The sequence below is a fragment of the Lactuca serriola genome, chromosome 4, assembly GCF_051521515.1.
Source record: "Lactuca serriola cultivar US96UC23 chromosome 4, Lser_US96UC23_V15, whole genome shotgun sequence".
Lineage (NCBI taxonomy): Eukaryota > Viridiplantae > Streptophyta > Magnoliopsida > Asterales > Asteraceae > Lactuca > Lactuca serriola.
In genome coordinates this window covers 328,091,509-328,103,458 of record NC_136411.1, presented here as the reverse complement: position 1 = coordinate 328,103,458, position 11,950 = coordinate 328,091,509, and the positions used below count along the sequence as shown (strand labels likewise).

Sequence of the window (11,950 nt, the reverse complement as noted above, 5' to 3'; positions counted from 1 at the left end):
CATTTTTCTGTACCAATCTGTATGAAACTCCAATTCCATCCAACTTAGGTATGGAATCAGACCAAGCCCAATTTATTAGAAAAAATAGACATTATTATAAACATATAGAGAAAAACCTCATTAAAAATGGATCCCCTGGATTTAGTTATGATTTTTACAACAATACCCAAGTGATCAGTGAAATTTCTAGACCAACGTGCATTCAAAGTTAAACCTGTACATTTTTGTGTGGAATCAGATTAAAACTTTTAGGAAATAAACTAGACACAATTTACAAACTCTAGGAAGAAAAATCATGTAATTTGGAGTTTTCTAGATTTAATTATGATTTTTACAAAGCTAGTGAACGATTTCAGGATTTTAGTAAAACCATTGAGTTTGAGTTTACATTCAACTTAACTCATTAAGTCCTTAATGTTTAGGTCCAAAAAAAACCAAAACAGTTAAATGTGATCTTAGACCTACTATTTTCAATATCAAACAATAAATGACTTAATCGATCAAGAGCTTGGACAAATTGACTCAAAACATAACTCTTCTTCACATTAAGCTCATAAGAAGAGTTTTAAGGTTTGATCTTCAACTAAACCCCATTAAGCATTTAATGAATCAAAAATTGGTCGGAAATAGAGCTTCACATAAGCACCCATTGATTGGTGTGGTTGAACCTTCACACCAATTACACTTTGAAAATAAGAAGCTATGAATTCAATACTTTTAGCCAAGGAATAAGCAAGCATTCAAGACCTCATCACCACCTAATAAACTCAAGGTAGTGGTAAGGTCGATTTCTGGTAGCCACCACCTTCGGAGGTAGAGGTGGTGAGTGATGGTGGTGTGTGGTGTTTGAAAAAAAAAAGAATAAGTTAAAGAAGATTTACACACATATACACAACTTAAGCAACAATAAAGACCAAACCCATTAGTCAACAAATCCGGTGACTGCCACCACCTCAGGCGGTGGTGGTGAGTGGTGTTTGGATAGAAAAAGAAAGAAATCAAGTAAGGAGGAAAACACATATACCACTCAAGCTTCAATCAACACAATACTCTCCCCTATTTCTCTAGCTCCGAAGACAATAATGGTGGCGGCCCTATGGCAGAATCCGACGACTGGAAGCTCCAACAATGGCAGCTCCGGCAGTGACGATGGAGACTTTTCCTCCCTCTCTTGATTTTCTGGTTATACCAGGCAATGACCCCAACTCTTTCTAGCTTGCGGCAAACACTAACACACACTTACACTTAGGGTTTTGGCTTAATTTAAGGAGGAACATACACATATATCAACAAAATGAGTTGAATGTTATACCCACACGATGTTGTCATGATGCAGGGAACAAGGAGACAAGGGTTTCTGAATTTGGTAGAATCACTCTCCGAAGTTTGGTCTTCTAACGAAATCTACCCTAACTAAATTTCTTCCTACAAAAGAGATCTCCATAAATATCAAAATTAGACCTTACAATTCGTGTATTCGAGTCATGAAAATGTGTCAGCCACAATTTCACACGATATGATTACACGATGAGAAATAAGTTTTATCTCAATTTTTAAGATGTATTCGTGTCATGTAGCTGCGTCGTATCATGTCTCTCACAGATTCGTATATTCATGTCTGGAATTGTCAGGTCTAATCAAAATACCCTGGGACTTATATTTCCTGTTATTAATGTTATATTTATAATTATTATTTTAGTCATTTTTATTTAATTTAGTTTTAATTCCTTTTAAAAAATATATATTTTTATTGCATTTAAGCTACTCAACAAATCACGATAATTAATCGTGTTGTTTTATTTTAATTATTAACTCATCTTTAAATTCAATATAATGCATTTTATTCAATTATATCCCAACTTAGAAATATAATTATATTTGTATAATTATTTAATTTATTTCTTAAACCTCTAATTCCAAAATAATTAATAGTAAAACAAGGCGTTATATATATATATATATATATATATATATATATATATATATATATATATATATATATATATATATATATATATATATATATATATATATAAAAGAAAAACACAAAAATATTAAAGTAAGAGTAAAATTGTCTTTTAAATGGAGTGAGGATGTGCAGTGTAATTTTTAAACCGCATCTTGTCAAATTTCTAAGATTGACCTGAAACTGCGAATATGAGCAAACCACAAGGACCAAAACTATAATTTACTCATACAATTTTGAACATGTCATTAACTCATTATTATGGAAAATCTTTATAAATGGTCCCTATGGTTTAAAAAAATCAAGTTTAGTCCTTAACTTTTTAGGTTATCAAGGATCATCCATATGGTTTAAAAAATTTTAATTGATTATCCCATACGTATATAAAAAGTTATTTATATCATTTTTAATTTATATTATATTTTCCTTAATTAAATTTTAATTTGAAAAAAAAAAATAAGAGGTACCCCACCCCACTCAACTTATCATCTCCCCCCTCCCCCTTTTCTCTCTCTCTCTCTCTCTCTCTCTCTCTCTCTCTCTATATATATATATATATATATATATATATATATATATATATATATATATGGGCAATGTGAATATACTCTTAAAGGTATATAAGCTTAGGTATCCAAACTCAACATACTACATCGTTTTGTATCATATATGTATTGTAATCGTCCAAAGTTCTTAAAATACAACTCCTAACTTGATTTACTTCCTAGACTTTTATAAATATTACCATTAACTTCCTCTTATATAATTCTCATTTTCAACTATAATATTTATAGTCTAATAGGTGTTCGGCAAAAAAATGTGATGTAAGAGGAAAATAATAATGAAATTTTGAAAATTTTGAAAGTAAATAAAGTTACGAGTTTAAGTTTAATAACATTATAATGTGTATATGATTTAAAGCAGTGTATTATGGTGTGTTTGGGTACCTAAGCTTATATAACATTAAGGGTATATTCACGTTTCCCTATATATATTATACTTCATAAAACATATTTGGTCAGATGCTGAATTTTAAGTTGTCCAAATCATAATGCATCATGTACAACACTTTTATGCATTATAGAATAAGTAAATGTTATCTGATAAACAACTAAATCGATTAAGGGAAAGAAAGAGGCTGCGAAAGGAAGAAGAAAACAAAAGGGGTGGGGTGGTATGCTTATTTTTTCATTTTTTTTTTTGATTTTTTTTGTATGTTATCTATGTTCACAAACTCGATTTTGAAAGTTAGGGCTGTTGATGCTGTTAAGGTTTAACGATAGCGATTTTCAATTTGGTCAATAATCGATCCTACTTTCTTTCCCTTCAGCTTCATCTTCTCCTTTTCTTTTCGACCTCCCCATTTGCTCAATTGATCTTTCAAGTTCCCATAATTTGCTATCCATATGTACAACATATGCTGATGAGAACAAGAAGTGGAGGATGAATCGTGGTGGTATTAAATAGCCATAGATCTATTGATCGCCCTCTTACCATAACTTCTTACCATAACTGAGGCATATTCATGTTTAATATTTTTAAGTATTTGATCTTTGTTGTGTTTTTCTTTTCTGATTTCACAGGTTAAGGAAGACATAGCAAGAATTGGACTGACTCGAGGTACCGTATCTCTCTCACTACAAGGATCAAGCCCTATGCAGACGACAATTCTGGATACTGTACTAACAAAATGTCATCGGTAAAGGTTATAGAGACGACTTTTCGTCTGTAAAACATCGTCGGCATAACTCCGTCGATAAAAGTCAAAAATGTCGTCGGGACAGGGGTCGTCAGTATTGCTCAACCTTTTCCGGATGACATGTTGTCGTGAAAGGATCTTCAGGATTGATTTTCGAGGAAATAAGAAAAAGTTTTATTCGGAGCCTATACCGACGACTTGTTGTCGGGAAAAGGAAGTATAATACCGACGACTAGTCGTCTGGAAAAGTAGGTGCAACCAACTTCCATTCTAATATTACCGACGACCTGTCGTCTGTATAGGGTTCGATCCTTGAGATGTTACAGTCCAATCACCAACACCATATCGGAACCATTACACTGTTGTAAGGATTTACAGTAGAGGCTCCTCTGATATGCTCTCTTTCTTCATATTTCTATCTTCCCCACCAACGCTTTGTTCTCTTTGTTTACCCTCTTTCTGGAACCATCAACAAAGAAGTAGGAAGGGGAAGATGTAAATCAGGCTAGCGGTTTCAATATCGCACGACTGATTGTGTTTGATTTTGGATGATTGCAATTTTAGTTTTAGGTGAGAGTTTAGGTTAAATTCATGAATTATTTTGGTTTTAGGGTTTGATTTAGGTTTGTTTGTAGGTTTTGATTTGGTTTTGGTTTCATTTGACTTGGTTGCGGAGGTTACCGACACTGGCTCTAGAGTGGAGTGGACTGATTGGTGGCTGCCAAAGTGGATTAAGTGTGGATTAATGGTAGTTACTGGAGGTGATGGGGATAGGCTATTATTGGGTCTTTCAACAATCAAGGGATAATAAGTGAGGTGTGGGGGTGGGGTAAGTAGTGGATGACAGTCAACAGTGCTCGTTTTTAGTAGCTGGCGGTCACCGATGATGGTTTTCGATGTCTCAATGGTGTTAAGTGGTGGCTGGGATTGATTGGTGGTGGTGGTGGGACCAATATTTAATAATACATTTTCTTTAATTTATAAACTATAACAAAGTAATAATGAAAATGGAAATGGAAAAGAAAATATAAAGGGTATTATAGTCTTTTTATGTCAACGAGAGACCAAAAACGCAACAAAATCAAACAATAGGGATGGTGTGAGTGAAAAAAAAACATTAAGGATCAAACGCGAAATTTTAAAAAACCACAAGGACGATTTGAATAATTTGTTATTATTTTTTTTTACTAATTCAACTTTTTGTGCAGTTTTTACTTTTTTTCTACTAATTATTCATACAAAAATAGTTTATTTTACATGAATTTTTACAACCATTTTAAGGTTTAGCAATTTATATAAAACATATTAAAAATCAAAAAGTTCATATGCATAAAAAATTTAACAACTTAACCAAACATATATTTAATTTATCACTAGCTTTTAATGGTACAACTATCATAATATATATTGATACTTATTGATCATTCTAAAACACACATATGATAGGATCCTAGTTAGACTATTAAAAAATATGGATAATGACTTAAAAGGGTAATATATTTTTCGATTTGTATACATTTGATCATTGAAATTTTTTTTCATCTATATTTACCCCTTCAACTTGTTAAACTATACGCATTCAATCATTATGACCGGTTACTCCAAGTTAACCGGGAAAAATGACTTAATAAGATAATATATTTATTATTTTATACACATTTAGTGGTTAATATTTTGTATTCATTTAGTCCTTAATATTTTTTTGTTTCAGAATAAATCATTTTTGTTTTGGTACTTATGAATGATTTTTTTAGCTTTTTCTCACGACATCTTACATAGAAATATCATTGATGAGATATTTGGGGGCGATCTCGACTGCTTGGTTGCATAAGTCTTGTGGTTTGGTTTAGACCTTGTGTTCCGAACGGCGTAACTTCTTCATACGATATCAGATTGTAACGATCTTTATATCCAACTGTTCGTTTTTCAGTCTACTACAAGTTTCGTTAAAATTACTCCCGTTAAAATATAATATATTTTTACTTACGGTTTTATAAAAAAAACATTCCTACATGCATTCATAAAAAACGTATGGATATAAAGATCGTACATAAAAATATATTACTTTTTAACAGGAGTACTCTAAACGAAAGTTATAGTTGACTAAAATATAAACGTATGGATATAAAGATCGTTAAAATCCAAAATCATATGAAGAAGTTATAACATTCTAAACACATAACCTAAGCAACCAAGTAGTCGAGATCGTGATTGATATAAGCATCAAAAGCCCTAAACATCTCATTAATGATTGTCTCACGTATGCCGTGAGAAAAACCTAAAGAAATCATTCATACCGAATGAGTACAAAAACAAAAATGATTTATTTTGCAATAAAAAAAATATTAGGGACTAAATATGTACAAAAATATTAATGATTAAATGTGTACAAAGTGCGAAATGTATTATCCTATTAAGTTATTTTTACCGACTAACCTGGAGTAGCCGGTCATAAGGACTAAATGTATATGGTTTAACAAGTTGAAGGGTAAATATAGACGAAAAAAATCAATGGCCACACGTGTACAAATCAAAAAATATATTACCCTTTTAAGTCATTATCCCTACAAAATATGTCATTTTGCCGTTTTCTTAACATATTTACAATATAGCAACAAAGTGTTGCCTTATCCTCTCGTTTTTTACAAAGTTTATAAAAGCCTAGATATTACACCTCCATCTTGCAAGTTTAGAAAACGATTAGTAGTGTATTTTAATTATTATTATTATTATTTTTGTCATTTTAGTTGTCATTTTTAAAATTTTAGTGGCCATTTATATCTCATTTAAGTGAAAGGTACAATGTCTTAATAACAAAAACCTGTAATTGCAGTTTACGGTGATACAATATAAAGAAATAGAAGTAGGATGGTATAAGTTAATAAACAAACAAATGAAAATACATTCTTATTTTCAGCCAAGTAAACATGACAATGGAATGGAATGGTTCATTCCATTCCACTCTTCATTGTAGCTTTTATAGTTAACTGATCAAGTTGTGGAGTTGTAAAAGCCTTAAAACCTGCTCCAGAATGGGTATGCCACCCTACTTCAAGTCAACTGTTACATCTGATCATGCACCTCCACTATACATGTGGAGCAGGTTACAGGTATTCATGTCACTTTAATTGTTTTAATATATTGATAATAAAATAATGATTGATTATATGGTTCACCTTTTTTTTTGACCCGTGGTTCATCAACATATGATGTTACGATATGCTGCAATATGTCTATATTATGTAGGTTTTTATGCAAATTGAGGAGTTACTATTGTAGTTTTCCAATTGAATATCGACCACATTACCTGATGGCAGTTGATGCAACAGTCATATGCGTGAAGAGTAAATAAGTCATATACGAATGCATCGTCATATAGCATAATTAAAAAAAAAAAAAAAAAAAAAAAAAAAAAAAAAAAAAAAGTAAAGAGTAAGGAGTAAGGAGTTAATAAACAAAGAATACCCTTTGAAGAAGTAAATTGCCCTTTATTCTGTTGCATGCTACAATCACTTCTCAGCCGTTAACTTTGAAGCATAGAAGAACCAAAACACTTGTTTTTTTTTTCACGTTATTAAAGCCAAACATTAAAAGTTGTCGCTATTTTAAATAGCTTTTCTCATGTAAAAAATTATCAAACTTTACTTTTTAAATAGAGAAATTACAACTTTCACCAAAACTAATTGTCTAGAAAAAGGGAGGGTAAAATCACTAAACATGTAAAAAGAAATAGAAACAAACTTTGATTGATCTGTTTATTTAATCATCATACTTTCACTTCATCCCATCTCATTACAACAATTATACTTTGGAAAATCTATCCGACTACAAAAACATCATCTCATCACAAAACAATTTTTATTATCATTGAGTAGATTTTCCAAATTACAATGCCTTATTAAAAAGAAATTTGAATATAAATTGTTGTAGTAAAAGGAAAGTAAAGTAGGATGCTATGAAAGTACATTTCTATAACCTGCAACAATCTCTAGAACCAAAAACTATACATAAACTAAATTTTCCAAAATCTTTAGAACCAACACCAATTGCAGCCACTACAAAGAAAAATTAATAATCATTTGATTTTGGAAATTTTATTAGTGGTATAGCTTAATTACCCATACAAAAGAAAGTGTGACAACACCCCTCCAAAATGGTATGTAATGCAGAAAGTAATAGCCATTGGTATTAAAATGACAGTAAAAAGGGATCAAAAAAAACCACCAAATGAGCAGAAAAATAAATTCAAATTAACGGATGAACATTGCATCTCACATGTTCATAGTACATAATCTCACATGTTCATAGTACATATGCATACCAAATTAACCTTAAATCACATTTTTTATGTTTCTCAGACTTTGAAAATAGCCTTTTTATGATCATTTTTTCAAAAAAAATAAAAAAATAAATAACATGACAAGTTATAACTTTATATGCATGTAAGGTAACAAAAACATATCTAAATACGTTTTTACATCCTAAACTAGATATTTGTTTTACCAATATCATGAGGTATGCTATACCTACTTGTCAATATCAGCAAGTAGCCTATATTTACTAGTCAATACCATGTATATATCTACTTATCAATTTTGGGTATGGTATGTATCTATATATCTATTTCATAGGGTATTCTCTCTCTCTCTCTCTCTCTCTATATATATATATATATATATATATATATATATATATATATATAATGGTAAGAAAAGAGAATTCACAACTAAAAATGGAGGAGACCGGGAGGAAGGTGACTGGGATGAGGAGGAAGAAGGGGATATGGAACCACAACATGAATCCAAATATGATTCTGACTTTGACTCTGATGACAGATATGATATGATGATGAGGCAAAAAAAATCTTTAGACCCCTTTCTGAATTTTAAGTCGACGGATGATGATTTGAAGATGTGGTGGCAGAAGACCGAATTAGACCTCATTCGTAATTTAATGCCGGTGGATTCCAATAGTTCTAAGAAAATTGATATGGTGGATTCCGATAGTTCTATGGAAGCTGATCTTGATGTGCCAAATAAGAAAAATGTCATTTTGAAAGTCATTACTTCAAGTGTGAAAAACCTTTCTCTGCAAATTAAAAATGTAGAACCTGTGAATAAGTGAAATGTTTTGGTGGGAAGGTTTTGACAAAACCTTCCCATCAAAACATTTCACTTATTCACAGATACTAACTTGCAAAAAGTGGTTTTCAGACTTGAAGTACTCAAAATGACCTTTTTCTTATTTGGCACATCAAGATCAGCTTCCATAGAACTATCGGAATCCACCATATCAATTTTCTTAGAACTATTGGAATCCACCGGCATTAAATTATAAATGAGGTCTAATTCGGTCTTCTGTCACCAAATCTTCAAATCATCATCCATCAATTTAAAATTCAGAAAGGAACCTAAAGATTTCTTTTGCCTCATCAGCATATCATAACTGCCATCAGAGTCAGTCATAATCAAATTCAGATTCATGTTGTGGTTCCATATCCCTTTCTTCCTCCTCATCCCAGTCACCTTCACCTTCCTCCCGGTCTCCTCCATTTTTAGTTGTGAATTCCTTCTTCTTACCATTGATTTTCTGCAAGTATCACAAAAAGAAAGAAATTATTATCTGATGGAAGAATAAACACTTTAAACTCACACTCCAACGCACTTCAGCATCCAAATAAAATTTCTTAATTTTCCACTCTCCTTCGATACTTAATATTGCAAGAGAGTCTCTGCTATGTTCAAAGCGGGCTGGTTTAATGTTCTTCAGCTTCAGTTTTTTATTACAACAGTTCTTTGTGCACTAAATACAACCAAGATAAGAAATTAAATACAAAAATATTTACAACAATTAAAACGTAAAAAATTTCCAACAATTAAAGAAATATCTTACTGTCAAATTCATCGTGAATCTGTTTTTTTTCCATTCAAAGGGCACAAGAAGTTGTGTTCCACAAATCATACAACGAAAAACATAAAGTCACCTTCTTCGGCTTAAGATGTTTCATCCCTGATGTTTTACCAATTGCATCCAGGCAATAAATACAACCCATCTTCCTGATATTAAAACGAAAACATAATAATGATTAATAAGAATTCAATATTTCTGATCTAATAAGTTAAAGAACAATAGTAAGAAAAACAACAATCTAGTGATACAACTTGAACGTTCTCAAGAAAAATGGAGGGGCGGAATTCTTTCAACGAAAATCTCAACAGTAGTTTTGATTAGAGAATGAAAACAGTTCAGATACGTCATTAATATATGAATATCTCGACAAAGCTGAGTAGTAGTTCAAGACCTAGAAAGATCAGTCCACAGATTAAATTGAAAACCACAAAAACTGTAACAAATAAACCCTAACATTAACTAGATACAGAATGAGAAAGTAGAACCCTAACCTCTCTAAATGAGGAGAAAATCCGAAGCGCGTGTCTCTGTGAAATGTCTCCGAAATGAACGTCATGAAATATTTATTTCATCATTACGGGTCGGACCCGGGTTACAAGGCCGGCCCAAGTTAGGGCAAGCTGGGCAAGGGCCCGTATCCAACTCTGATGGGTAATTGGGTATATCACACTTGGGCCACCCAAAATATTTCTAGATCCACAAAATTTTGAAATTGAAGACGAGATGAAGGATCGCAAGGTGAAATCGGAACCCCGGATGCTTATTGATTAAAATAGGTATAAAAAATTGTCGATTTTTAAACTTTTTCTGTTTCTGTTTTTTGTTATTTTTTTTGTACAAACTCGTTTATAAATTGGCTGATGAAATGTCAAGTTAGCTCAAACTGAGATATGAAAATGAGCTTCATTTTGATTCCTTATTTTTTATTATGTTTTTTTCTCATTAGTTTAGAAGATTCAGATTGACTTATTGTTATGTATGACTCCTTCTATAAGTAGCTTAATAAGTAATAACACTCCATGTTATATTCTGTAAGCAATATTATAAGTTCCATTTTCATGTGTTATGTAAATTTTCACACATAACTCATAGTAATATTGATCCACTTGTTTTAACCTGAATGTTTCAGTTTATGATAACCTATATTTCCAATATATTCATATATGTGTTCTATGATGAGATTCACTATTTGATAAATGATAATCATGTTTACATTAACATATATCATACTCATGTGTACAAGTCGTTTCCTTTGCAGAAGTACTTTTTTGAATGGTATTTGATAACTTAGTGTCAGTTTGTTCAAGCATCGAATTAGTTTTTTGCTAATTGCTCTCATAATAGGATTAGATTATTTAAATACTTAGTAGAGTAATTTAGGGTATATATTTGTTTGAATATTTTAAATGGTTTCTATGGCAATATCTTTCCTAATTAATTAAACACTAATTAGGGTAATTGATTAATGAATTGATACACCTGCAGCAGCAAACCTAGTTATTGCAATCCAAAACTTTCTCCAATCATGGTATATAAGATCTTGTTAATGGCTAAAGTGAGAATAAAGTTGTTCTAAATTAAAATTGTTGAAGTTAGCGGTGAGCATTTGGATCGGACCGACTCTTGGACTGCACCAGTTTTGGAAAAAATTGTGAATCGTGGACCAGACCGGATGAGACTTACTGGTTCCTGGTCAGGTCCGTCCCAGAGGGTGGGCAATAAGGGCGACCGTCCATGACCTATCTTTCAAAAAAACCCAATTTTTTTATGGAAATTGTTATATTAACTAATTTTCTTTCGATTATTGAGTTATTATAAAAAAACTTGATGACATTTATGTATTTTAAGGGCTTATTTTTTTCTCTCGCTCTGGGCTCAAAATATGTTTGGAACGGCCCTGTTCCTAGTCGAGGTCCGAGTTTTCCGATTCTTAGAGTCGTTGGACCGATATAACTTTATATGCATACGGTATAATTTGTTAAAACGAATTTTTGGATTTGATACAACTCATTAAAACAAATATATTGTTGGTTTGATACCTTACTAGTTGTGAGACTCATGTATTACATGGATTAATTTAAAAAATAAATAAATATAAACGTTAAAATATTTGAGAACTTTGAATTTTGAAGAAAATAAAAAAAAATAATGAATTATTATAATTGAAATGTTTTTATCTTTTAAATCTCCTTATTCTAATAAATGAATAAGTTTACTCTTCTATCGTCAAATGTCACAATATTTGAAAAATCTTTATTAATATTATATCACACCTATCATATCACATGTCAACCTATTAATTCTCCATTTCAGATTTTAAATTTTAAATTTCTCATTCTAATTATATTAAATTAATAATTGAGTTTTCATTTCAA

The 11,950-nt window shown here is 31.2% G+C and overlaps 1 long non-coding RNA gene across 1 annotated transcript; it reads right to left on the bottom strand.

The window, feature by feature from the left end:
* Window positions 1–9,347: 9,347 nt before the first annotated feature.
* On the bottom strand, window positions 9,348–10,110 carry LOC145097431 (uncharacterized). The gene is made up of 2 exons (XR_013704363.1): window positions 10,067–10,110; window positions 9,348–9,721 (listed from the first exon to the last, which is right to left on the bottom strand). It is a non-coding gene; the product is annotated as an uncharacterized LOC145097431 (long non-coding RNA).
* Window positions 10,111–11,950: the final 1,840 nt, after the last annotated feature.